The sequence below is a fragment of the Rattus norvegicus genome, chromosome 10, assembly GCF_036323735.1.
Source record: "Rattus norvegicus strain BN/NHsdMcwi chromosome 10, GRCr8, whole genome shotgun sequence".
NCBI lineage: Eukaryota > Metazoa > Chordata > Mammalia > Rodentia > Muridae > Rattus > Rattus norvegicus.
In genome coordinates, this window is record NC_086028.1 from 25,862,654 (window position 1) to 25,876,371 (window position 13,718).

At 42.6% G+C, this 13,718-nt stretch overlaps 1 protein-coding gene across 1 annotated transcript in view; it reads right to left on the reverse strand.

Annotated features, from left to right (window-relative positions):
• The window catches only part of LOC134480667 (glyceraldehyde-3-phosphate dehydrogenase-like), a 904,186-nt gene that overhangs the window by 167,154 nt on the left and 723,314 nt on the right, over nucleotides 1-13,718 (reverse strand). The window lies entirely within an intron of this gene.

Genomic DNA, 13,718 nt, shown 5'->3' on the forward strand with positions numbered 1-13,718 from the left:
GGTCCTCTATGAATTCTGCACTAAACCCTTTTCATCCTGGGTTTTTTGGTTGGGAGACTTTTAATGACGTCTTCTCTTACTTTAGGGGTTATGGGACTGCTTAGATGATTTATCTGATCCTGAAAATACCTTGGTGTGTCTCTAACCAAGCAAGTGAAAGATCTGTATGACAAAAACTTCCAAGTTTCTGAAGAAAGAAATCAAAGAAGGTCTCAGAAGATGGAAAGAACTCCCGTGCTCAAGGATTGGCAGGATTAATATAATAAAAATAGCCATCTTGTTGAAAGCAATCTACAGAGTCAGTGCAATCCCCATCAAAATTCCAACTCAATTCTTCATAGACTTAGAAAGAGCAATTTTCCAATTCATTTGCAATAAAAAAACCCAGGATAGCAAAAAATATTCTCAAAAACAAAAGAGCTTCTGGAGCAATCATCATCTCAGAACTCAACTACAGAGCAATAGTGATAAAATCTGTATTGTATTGGTACAGAGACAGGCAGGTATATCAATGTAATAGAATTGAAGACCCAGATATCTATGGTTACTTGACATTTGACAAAGGAGCTAAAACCATCCAATGGAAGAAAGATAGCATTTTCAACAAATGGTGCTGGTTCAACTGGAGGTCAGCAGGTAGAAGAACACAAAATGTTTCATTCTGATTGCCTTGTACAAAGATCAAGTTCAAGTGGATTGAGGACCTCCACATAAAACCAGATACACCGAAACTGATGAGAAAGTGGGGAAGAGCCTCAAACACATGGGCACAGAAAAACTTTCCTGAGCAGAACACCAACGGCTTATGTGCTAAATCAAGAATCTACAAATGGGACCTCATAAAATTGCAAAGATTCTGTAAGACAAAGGACACTATCAATAGGACAAAATGACAACTAATAGATTAGGAAAAAAATCTTTACTTATCCTACATCCAACAGAGGCCTAATATCCAACTTATAAAATAACTTAAGAGGTTAGACTCCAGAGAATCAATTAAATAACCCTACTAACAATGGTATACAGATCTAAACAAAGAATTCTCAACTGAGGAATACTGAATGGCTGACAAACACCTAAAGAAATGTTCAACATCCTTAGATTTGGGAAATGCAAATCAAAACAACCCCAAGATCCCACCGCACACCAGTCAGAATGGCTAAGATAAAAAACTCAGGTGACGGCAGATGCTGGCAAGGATGTGGAGAAAGAGGAGCACTCCTTCATTTTTGGTGGGATTGCAGGCTGGGTCAAACACCATGGAAATCAGTCTGGAGGTTCCTAAGAAAATTGGACACAGTATTACCTGAGCTCTACCACTCCTGGGCATATACCCAAAAGTTGCTCCAACATATGCTCCACTATGTTCATACCAGCCTTATTTATTATAGCCAGAAGCTGGAAAGAACCCAGATATCCTTCCACAGTGGAATGGATACAGAAATGTAGTACATTTACACAATGGAGTAATACTCTGCTATTGAAAACAATGACCTCATGTAATTTTTAGGCACATGGATAGAACTAGAAAATACCATCCTGAGTGAGGTAACCCAATCACAAGGAAGGCACATGATATAAACTTACTGAAAAGTGGATATTAGTCTAAAAACTCAGAACACCCAAGATACAATTACAGACCATATGAAGCTCAAGAAGAAGAAAGACAAGGGGTTGGGGATTTAGCTCAGTGGTAGAGCGCTTGCCTAGGAAGCGCAAGGCCCTGGGTTCGGTCCCCACCTCCGAAAAAAAGAACCAAAAAAAAAAAAAAAGAAGAAGAAAGACAAAAGTGTAGATGCTTCATTACTTCTTGGAAGGGGAAACAAAATACTCACAGGAGGAAATACAGAGACAAAGTGTGGAGCAGAGACGGAAGGAAAGGCCGTCCAGAGACTGCCACACATGGGGATCCATCCCATATGCAGCCACCAAACCTAGCCACTATTTGGGATGCCAAGAGTTGCATGCTGACAAGAGCCTGATATAGCAGTCTCCTGAGAAGGTCTGCCAGAGTCTGACAAATACAGAAGCAGATGCTCACAGGTAGCCATCAGACTGAGAGGAACCCCAATGGAGGAATGAAAGGACTGAGGTTACTGAGGGGGTTTGCAACCCCATAGGAAGAAAAACAATACCAGCCAACCACACACCCCAGCGCTCCCAGAGACTAAATCTCCAACCAAAGAGTACACATGGAGTGTCCCATGGCTCCAACCGTATATGTAGCAGAGGGTGGGCCCTGTTGGACATGAATGGGTGGAGAAGCCCTTGGTTGTGGACATTTTGATGCCCTAGTGTAGGGGAATTAGCTAGGGTGGGGAAACCGGAGGGAGTGAGTAGGAGGGTGGGGGACCACCCTTAGGGAGGCAGGGGTTGAGGGATGGGATGGGGGGTTGGGGGAGTTTCCAGAGGGGAAAGAGGGAAAGGGGATAACACATGAAATGTAAATTAAAAAAATCCAATAAAAATAAGTCCCTTAAGATACAAGTTACTAAGGTAAAAAAAAAAAAAAGAGGGCCCAGGAGCGGCAGGACCCCCGCGCCTGAGACACCGCCAGAACCTGAAGGAAACAGACCGGATAAACAGTTCTCTGCACCCAAATCCCGTGGGAGGGAGAGCTAAACCTTTAGAGAGGCAGACACGCCTGGGAAACCAGAAGAGACTGCACTCTGCACACATTCAGACGCCAGAGGAAAACACCAAACGCCATCTGGAACCGTGGTGCACAGAGGCTCCCGTAAAGAGCGGTGCAGATCTTCCTGGTTGCTGCCGCCGCGGAGAGGACTTAGGCAGTACCCCACGAGCAAACTTGAGCCCCGGAACCACAGGTAAGACCAACTTTTCTGCTGCAAGAAACCTGCCTGGTGAACTCAGGACACACAGAGGCAAAATTCCTCTAGGACCGGGCACTTCCTGTGTTTACCAGAAGTCCCACACCCGCGGATCCTGGCCTGCAGCAGCTCTCTGCTCCCAAGCCCCGTGGGAGAGAGACCTCACCGCCTGGTCAGGTGGGCACTCCTGAGGCTGCAGAGCGGAAGAGACCACCAACACTGCCCACCCCTGCCCACATGCCTGGCCCAAGAGGAAACTGTATAAGACCTCTGGGTTCCCGTAGGGGAGGGCCCAGGAGCGGCAGGACCCCTGCGCCTGAGACACCGCCGGAACCTGAAGGAAACAGACCGGATAAACAGTTCTCTGCACTCAAATCCCGTGGGAGTGAGAGCTAAACCTTCAGAGAGGCAGACACGCCTGGGAAACCAGAAGAGACTGCACTCTGCATACACATCTCGGACGCCAGAGGAAAACACCAAACGCCATGTGGAACCCTAGTGCACGGAAGCTCCCGGAATGGACGGCGCAGATCTTCCTGGTTGATGCCGCCACTGAGAGCTCGTAGGCAGCACACCACGAGCAAACTTGAGCCTCAGGACCACAGGTAAGACCAACTTTTCTGCTGCAAGTGACCTGCCTGGTGAACTCAAGACACAGGCCCACAGGAACAGCTGAAGACCTGTAGAGAGGAAAAACTACACTCCCGAAAGCAGAACACTCTGTCCCCATAACTGGCTGAAAGAAAACAGGAAAACAGGTCTACAGCACTCCTGACACACAGGCTTATAGTACAGTCTAGCCACTGTCAGAAATAGCAGAACAAAGTAACACTAGAGATAATCTGATGGCGAGAGGCAAGCGCAGGAACCCAAGCAACAGAAACCAAGATTACATGGCATCATCAGAGCCCAATTCTCCCACAAAAATGAACATGGAATATCCAAACACACCAGAAAAGCAAGATCTAGTTTCAAAATCATATTTGATCATGATGCTGGAGGACTTCAAGAAAGACATAAAGAACTCCCTTAGAGAAACACAGGAAAGCATTAATAAACAAGTAGAAGCCTACAGAGAGGAATCGCAAAAATCCCTGAATGAATTCCAGGAAAACACAATCAAACAGTTGAAGGAATTAAAAATGGAAATAGAAGCAATCAAGAAAGAACACATGGAAACAACCCTGGATATAGAAAACCAAAAGAAGAGACAAGGAGCTGTAGATACAAGCTTCACCAACAGAATACAAGAGATGGAAGAGAGAATCTCAGGAGCAGAAGATTCCATAGAAATCATTGACTCAACTGTCAAAGATAATGTAAAGCGGAAAAAGCTACTGGTCCAAAACATACAGGAAATCCAGGACTCAATGAGAAGATCAAACCTAAGGATAATAGGTATAGAAGAGAGTGAAGACTCCCAGCTCAAAGGACCAGTAAATATCTTCAACAAAATCATAGAGGAAAACTTCCCTAACCTAAAAAAAGAGATACCCATAGACATACAAGAAGCCTACAGAACTCCAAATAGATTGGACCAGAAAAGAAACACCTCCCGTCACATAATAGTCAAAACACCAAACGCACAAAATAAAGAAAGAATATTAAAAGCAGTAAGGGAAAAAGGTCAAGTAACATATAAAGGCAGACCTATCAGAATCACACCAGACTTTTCGCCAGAAACTATGAAGGCCAGAAGATCCTGGACAGATGTCATACAGACCCTAAGAGAACACAAATGCCAATCCAGGTTACTGTATCCTGCAAAACTCTCAATTAACATAGATGGAGAAACCAAGATATTCCATGACAAAACCAAATTTACACAATATCTTTCTACAAATCCAGCACTACAAAGATAATAAAGGGTAAAGCCCAACATAAGGAGGCAAGCTATACCCTAGAAGAAGCAAGAAACTAATCGTCTTGGCAACAAAACAAAGAGAAGAAAAGCACACAAACAACCTCACATCCAAATATGAATATAAGAGGAAGCAATAATCACTATTCCTTAATATCTCTCAACATCAATGGCCTCAACTCCCCAATAAAAAGGCATAGATTAACAGACTGGATACACAACGAGGACCCTGCATTCTGCTGCCTACAGGAAACGCACCTCAGAGACAAAGACAGACACTACCTCAGAGTGAAAGGCTGGAAAACAACTTTCCAAGCAAATGGTCAGAAGAAGCAAGCTGGAGTAGCCATTCTAATATCAAATAAAATCAATTTCCAACTAAAAGTCATCTAAAAAGATAAGGAAGGACACTTCATATTCATCAAAGGAAAAATCCACCAAGATGAACAATCCTAAATATCTATGCCCCAAATACAAGGGCACCTACATACGTAAAAGAAACCTTACTAAAGCTCAAAACACACATTGCACCTCACACAATAATAGTGGGAGATTTCAACACCCCACTCTCATCAATGGACAGATCATGGAAACAGAAATTAAACAGAGACGTAGACAGACTAAGAGAAGTCATGAGCCAAATGGACTTAACGGATATTTATAGAACATTCTATCCTAAAGCAAAGGATATACCTTCTTCTCAGCTCCTCATGGTATAGTTGGTCAAAAAATGGGCCTCAACAGGTACAGAAAGATAGAAATAATCCCATGCGTGCTATCAGACCACCACGGCCTAAAACTGGTCTTCAATAACAATAACGGAAGAATGCCCACATATACGTGGAAATTGAACAATGCTCTACTCAGTGATAATCTAGTCAAGGAAGAAATGAAGAAAGAAATTAAAAACTTTTTAGAATTTAATGAAAATGAAGGTACAACATACCCAAACTTATGGGACACAATGAAAGCTGTGCTAAGAGGAAAACTCATAGCGCTGAGTGCCTGCAGAAAGAAACAGGAAAGAGCATATGTCAGCAGCTTGACAGCACACCTAAAAGCTCTAGAGCAAAAAGAAGCAAATACACCCAGGAGGAGTAGAAGGCAGGAAATAATCAAACTCAGAGCTGAAATCAACCAAGTAGAAACAAAAAGGACCCTAGAAAGAATCAACAGAACCAAAAGTTGGTTCTTTGAGAAAATCAAGATAGATAAACCCTTAGCCAGACTAATGAGAGGACACAGAGAGTGTGTCCAAATTAACAAAATCAGAAATGAAAAGGGAGACATAACTACAGATTCAGAGGAAATTCAAAAAATCATCAGATCTTACTATAAAAGCCTATATTCAAAAAAACTTGAAAATCTACAGGAAATGGACAATTTCCTAGACAAATACCAGGTACCGAAGATAAATCAGGAACAGATAAACCAGTTAAACAACCCCATAACTCCTAAGGAAATAGAAGCCGTCATTAAAGGTCTCCCAACCAAAAAGAGCCCAGGTCCAGACGGGTTTAGTGCGGAATTCTATCAAACCTTCATAGAAGACCTCATACCAATATTATCCAAACTATTCCACAAAATTGGAACAGATGGATCACTCCCGAATTCCTTCTATGAAGCCACAATTACTCTTATACCTAAACCACACAAAGACCTAACAAAGAAAGAGAACTTCAGACCAATTTCCCTTATGAATATCGACGCAAAAATTCTCAATGAAATTCTGGCAAACCGAATCCAAGAGCACATCAAAACAATCATCCACCATGATCAAGTAGGCTTCATCCCAGGCATGCAGGGATGGTTTAATATATGGAAAACCATCAACGTGATCCATTATATAAACAAACTGAAAGAACAAAACCACATGATCATTTCATTAGATGCTGAGAAAGCATTTGACAAAACTCAACACCCCTTCATGATAAAAGTCCTGGAAAGAACAGGAATTCAAGGCCCATACCTAAACATAGTAAAAGCCATATACAGCAAACCAGTTGCTAACATTAAACTAAATGGAGAGAAACTTGAAGCAATCCCACTAAATTCAGGCACTAGACAAGGCTGCCCACTCTCTCCCTACTTATTCAATATAGTTCTTGAAGTTCTAGCCAGAGCAATCAGACAACAAAAGGAGGTCAAGGGGATACAGATCGGAAAAGAAGAAGTCAACATATCACTATTTGCAGATGATATGATAGTATATTTAAGTGATCCCAAAAGTTCCACCAGAGAACTACTAAAGCTGATAAACAACTTCAGCAAAGTGGCTGGGTATAAAATTAACTCAAATAAATCAGTAGCCTTCCTCTACACAAAAGAGAAACAAGCTGAGAAAGAAATTAGGGAAACGACACCCGTCATAATAGACCCAAATAATATAAAGTACCTCGGTGTGACTTTAACCAAGCAAGTAAAAGATCTGTACAATAAGAACTTCAAGACACTGAAGAAAGAAATTGAAGAAGACCTCAGAAGATGGAAAGATCTCCCATGTTCATGGATTGGCAGGATTAATATAGTAAAAATGGCCATTTTACCAAAAGCAATCTACAGATTCAATGCAATCCCCATCAAAATACCAATCCAATTCTTCAAAGAGTTAGACAGAACAATTTGTAAATTCATCTGGAATAACAAAAAATCCAGGATAGCTAAAACTATCCTCAACAATAAAATGACTTCAGGGGGAATCACTATCCCTGAACTCAAGCAGTATTACAGAGCAATAGTGATAAAAACTGCATGGTATTGGTACAGAGACAGATAGATAGACCAATGGATTAGAATTGAAGACCCAGAAATGAACTCACACACCTATGGTCACTTGATTTTTGACAAAGGAGCCAAAACCATCCAATGGAAAAAAGATAGCATTTTCAGCAAATGGTGCTGGCTCAACTGGAGGTCAACATATAGAAGAATGCAGATTGATCCATGCTTATCACCCTGTACAAAGCTTAAGTCCAAGTGGATCGAGGACCTCCACATCAAACCAGACACACTCAAACTAATAGAAGAAAAACTAGGGAAGCATCTGGAACACATGGGCACTGGAAAAAATTTCCTGAACAAAACACCAATGGCTTATGCTCTAAGATCAAGAATCGACAAATGGGATCTCATAAAACTGCAAAGCTTCTGTAAGGCAAAGGACACTGTGGTTAGGACAAATCGGCAACCAACAGATTGGGAAAAGATCTTTACCAATCCTACAACAGATAGAGGCCTTATATCCAAAATATACAAAGAACTCAAGAAGCTAGACCGCAGGGAGACAAATAACCCTATTAAAAAATGGGGTTCAGAGCTAAACCAAGAATTCACAGCTGAGGAATGCCGAATGGCTGAGAAACACCTAAAGAAATGTTCAACATCTTTAGTCATAAGGGAAATGCAAATCAAAACAACCCTGAGATTTCACCTCACACCAGTGAGAATGGCTAAGATCAAAAACTCAGGTGACAGCAGATGCTTGCGAGGATGCGGAGAAAGAGGAACACTCCTCCATTGTTGGGATTGCAGACTGGTAAAACCATTCTGGAAATCAGTCTGGAGGTTCCTCAGAAAATTGGACATTGAACTGCCTAAGGATCCAGCTATACCTCTCTTGGGCATATACCCAAAAGATGCCCCAACATATAAAAAAGACACGTGCTCCACTATGTTCATCGCAGCCTTATTTATAATAGCCAGAAGCTGGAAAGAACCCAGATGCCCTTCAACAGAGGAATGGATACAGAAAATGTGGTATATCTACACAATGCAATATTACTCAGCTATCAAAAACAACGGCTTTATGAAATTCGTAGGCAAATGGTTGGAACTGGAAAATATCATCCTGAGTGAGCTAACCCAATCACAGAAAGACATACATGGTATGCACTCACTGATAAGTGGCTATTAGCCCAAATGCTTGAATTACCCTAGATGCCTAGAACAAATGAAACTCAAGACGGATGATCAAAATGTGAATGCTTCACTCCTTCTTTAAAAGGGGAACAAGAATACCCTTGGCAGGGAAGAGAGAGGCAAAGATTAAAACAGAGACTGAAGGAACACCCATTCAGAGCCTGCCCCACATGTGGCCCATACGTATACAGCCACCCAATTAGACAATATTGATGAAGCAAAGAAGTGCAGACTGACAGGAGCCGGATGTAGATCACTCCTGAGAGACACAGCCAGAATACAGCAAATACAGAGGCGAATGCCAGCAGCAAACCACTGAACTGAGAATAGAACCCCCGTTGAAGGAATCAGAGAAAGAACTGGAAGAGCTTGAAGGGGCTCGAGACCCCAAAAGTACAACAATGCCAAGCAACCAGAGCTTCCAGGGACTAAGCCACTACCTAAAGACTATACATGGACTGACCCTGGACTCTGACCTCATAGGTAGCAATGAATATCCTAGTAAGAGCACCAGTGGAAGGGGAAGCCCTGGGTCCTGCTAAGCCTGAATCCCCAGTGAACTAGACTGTTGGGGGGAGGGTGGCAATGGGGGGAGGGTTGGGAGGGGAACACCCATAAGGAAGGGGAGGGGGGAGGGGGATGTTTGCCCGGAGACTGGGAAAGGGAATAACACTCGAAATGTATATAAGAAATACTCAAGTTAATAAAAAAAAAAGAATAAATGTAATCTATCCTTTTTTTTTCATTTTCCCCCATTTTTATTAATTTGGGGGAAATTTTATTACATTTCAATTGTTATTTCCTTTCCCGGTTTCCGGGCCAACATCCCCCAACCCCTCCACCTCCCCTTCTATACAGATATTCCCCTCCCCACCCACCCCCTTACCACCCCCTAACAGTCCCGTTCACTGGGGGTCCTGCCTGGGCAGGACCCAGGGCTACCTCTTCCACTGGTGCTTGAAGTTATTGCAGTTCGTGTGTGAATAACTTTATACACACGTTCAGAAAACATAAAGAAATGATTGTTAATTTTGTTGTTCCCTTTCTTTTACTTTTCATTCTGGGAACCCAGCCTCTGGAATGATGCTCCCCACAGTCAGTTCGGTCAGTTATATCATCACTGTACAGTTAAACCTGTCTGAAACATCATCTTAGTTACAGTCAGAGGTATGTCTTCTAGGTGATCCCCATTCTAGTCATCTTGACAATGACAATTGAAGACTGTTTCATCTCCACCTCCTACATTGATCTCTTCTTTCTTTGGCTAACATAGTCTAGAAGTTTAACTATTCTTGGAATCGAACATTTTTTCCTTGCAGTTTCTTTGGTTGGTACAAATTAATGGCATATCTGAAGATTTGTTGACATAGTTTTTGTGTGTTTAGTTATGTGCTTGAGTGTGTGTGTGTGCCCACATGTTTATGTGTGTGCCTATGTCTTTGTGTGCGCCTATGTGTGAGTGCCTGTGGATGTAGGACATCTTCCTACAATTCACATTTTTTGAGACAGGATCTCTCACTCAATCTAGAGGTCATCAATGTTGGTTGAAAGCCTGGGTTGCCATGCCCGGGGACTCTCCTGTTTCCATTTCTTCAGCATAGGTACTAAAGGTGTGAACCACTCTGCCAAGATTGATTGATTATCTATCTATCTATCTATCTATCTATCTATCTATCTATCTATCTATCTATCTATCTATCTATCTACTTTTTACACTCCAGCTTTTATTTTTATTCCTCTCCCGGTTCCATATCCCATACCTCCTACACACATCCAACCCCCCACCCCACCCTGTTTCCAGAGGATGTTATCTGCATCTTCTCTGACTGAACCCAGGCCTGGGATTCTTTCCTGTATATGTGTTAGGGGCCTTATATCAGCTGGTGTATGCTGCCTGGTTGGTGATCCAGTGTCTGAGAAATCTCAGGGGTCCAGGTTAATTGAGACTGCTGGTCTTCCTACAGGGTTGCCCTCCTCCTCAGCTTTCCCCAGCTTTTCCCTAATTTAACCACAGGAGCCAGCTGCTTCTTCTGCTTATTGGTTGGGTGCAGATATCTGCATCTGACTCTTTCAGCTGCTTATTGGGTCTTTTGGAGGGCAGTCATGATAGGTCCCTTTTTCTGTGAGTAACTCATAGCCTCAGTAATGGTGTCAGGTCTTGCAGCCTTTTCTTAAGCTGTATCCTCCTTTGGGCCAGACACTGGAACTTCTTTCCTCAGGTTCTTCTCCTTTCCATCTCTGCAGTTCTTTTAGATGGGAACAATTATCGGTCTGAGTTTTGATTCTGGAATAGCAACCCTGTCCCTCACTATATGCTTTTCCTGTCTTTCTGCTGGAGATGGACTCAACAAGTTCCCTCTCACCACTGTAGCACATTTCATCTAGGGCACTTCTCCTTTGAGTCCTAAGTACCAAGTCTCTGGAGGGTCCTCCCAACCTCCTTCCTCCCATGGTTGCCTGTTTCCATTTTTTTCTGCTGACCCTCAGGGCTTCAGTCCTTTACCCCCATCCAATACTAGATCACTCCACCCCTTTTTCCATCCTCTTTTACCCCTAGGTCACTCCCTCCCTTGTGATTGCTTTCTTCTCCCTCCTAAGTGGGACAGAAGAACAGTCAAACTCTTGTCCTGTGTGAAGCTGATCTCCGAGGGTGTGTGTGTGTGTGTGTGTGTGTGTGTGTGTGTGTGTGTGTGTGTGTGTGTGTGTGGACTGTGGTTTCTCTTTCCTTGTGTGCAGCCGTACTCTAGGGAGTCTTTCAGTCTTTTGGGTCAGTTGGTTGCCCAGTTGTCCTGTGTACAGAGGAACTCCTGAAATGTCTTCAAACTGTGCTGTCCTGGGTGCAGTGGATCTCCTGGGGTGCCTCAGGATATAGCATCTTCCAGGGAGCAGACTAGCTAGCAGTCTGTCCCAGCAGAAAAGACCAGGCAGAGTGGCTTTTTTATTTTTATTTTTTATTTATTTTTAAAACTTTTCCAGTTTTTATTAAATTGGGTATTTCTTATTTACATTTCAAATATTATTCCCTTTCCAGGTTTCCTGTCCATCCACCCTCTAACCCCTCCAACTCCCCTTCTATATGGTTGTTCCCCTCTCATCCATCCCCAGACTACCTGGCACTAATGTACAAGCTAGGTTTTCTTTCACGTGCACTACTATTGGAACATTAGTAATATTTTAGAACGTCTATTATTAGTTTATGAGGCCATGTCACAGATAATACCATACTGCATTTTAATTTGTAAAGCATCTTTATGAGGGAATATTTGGTGCTAATGAAATTTTGAACATCTATTCGATAATAATGTCATGACTGTACTATTCCTGGTGTGGGTTGAAGCAGGTCTTCTTTGGAAGCACAGTATAGCAGTCGATGTGCTGAGGAGAGTGACATGAGCACAGTAGGTGTTGCTTTGGCTCTGCACAAGAATACTGCAGTGAACTTGACTGGGCTGCAAAGGCACCTGGTGGGAAACACCCGGAGCTTCTATTTTCTTTGTTAAAGAACTTGATGTCAGGAAGTAAAACAATCCCACAGTATGAATAAAAATGGGTACAGAAATTGATCTATTTAAAGCTACCACAAGACTTTACGGTGCTAACTCGTGCCAACCGGACCTTTTCTTCTAACTGTGACAGTGCAGATGTGCTTAATGGTATTGTCATGAAACATTATTTTATATGAACTCAGCCATTCTGTATAGCAACGGACAATGTTAATATTTGGAATGGTGGTTTTTCCAATATGCTTTCCTTGACTCTACGTATGGATCTGCATACTTTTCTAATACTATTATACTAATACATAAATATGAGCTTTGTACAATGTCATGCTATTGAACACAGCATTGCTATGAACATATGCAGTTATTTAAATGGTTTCAAAATATTAAATTATTATAAATTATAGTATAAGTCATATCTTTTAGAAAATTAATATATATATTTTAAATTTATCTTTTTAATTGCTTCTATTTTTTACAGTCCAGTCCTTACCCCCACCTGGTCTACCCTCTCACAGTTCCACATCCCATTCCTGTCTCCAACAGGATGTCCCATCAATCCCCTCTCCCCTACCCCACCTCACCTACCAACTGCCCAGGTATCTCCACTCCCAGGGACCTCAAGTCTTTTGACAGTTAGGTGCATCTTCTCCCACTGAGGCCAGACCAGGCATTCCTCTGTATTGGGTGCTGGGGTTGTGTTTGGACAAGCTCGTGTGTGCTGCCTGGTTAGTGGCTCAGTGTCTGAGAGATCTCAGCAGTCAAAGTTAGTTGAAACTGTTGGTCTTCCTATGGGATTGCCGTCTTTCTAAGCTTCTTCCAGGCTTTCCCTAATTCAACCATAGGGGTTTCCAACATCAGTCCATTGGTTGGGTGTAAGTATCTGCATCTGTCTCAGTCAACTGCCTGTTGGGCTTCTCAGAGACAGCCATGGTAGGTCCCTGTCTGTAAGCACAGCATAGCATTAGTAATAGTGTCAGGCCTTGGAGACCCCTCTTGAGCTGGATGCCAATTTGGGACTGTGACTGGACCTCCTTTCACTTAGATCTTCTCCATTTTTGTCTCTGCAGTTCCTTCAGACAGGAACAATTCTGGGTCAGTATTCTTGACTGTGGGATGGCAACACCAACCCTCATCTTGATGCCATGTCTTTCTCCTAGAGGTACACTCTACAAGTTCCTTCTCTCCATTTTTGGGCATTTTATCTAAGGTCTCCCTTTGACTTCTGAGAGTCTCTCACCTCCTAGGTCTTTGGTATTTTCTAAAGGGTCCCCCTATCCCCCCAGGTTGTATATTTGCATTCTTTTTGCTGGTCCTTGGGGCTTCTCTCCTGTTTTCCCCCACCAATACTTGATCATGTTTCCTCCTTCCTTTCCCGCCTCTCCTTTTGCACCCAGGTCCCTCCCCTCTCTCCCTCCTGTGACTGCTTTCTTCTCCCTCTCATGTAGAATTGAAGCATCCCCACTTGGGCTCTATAACCTTCTTGAGTTCTGTAGATTGTATCCTGGGTATTCTGTAATTTTTGGCCTAATATCCACTTATTAGTGAGTATATACCATGCATGTCCTTTTGGGTCTGAGATATCTTACTCAGGATGGTATTTAGAAA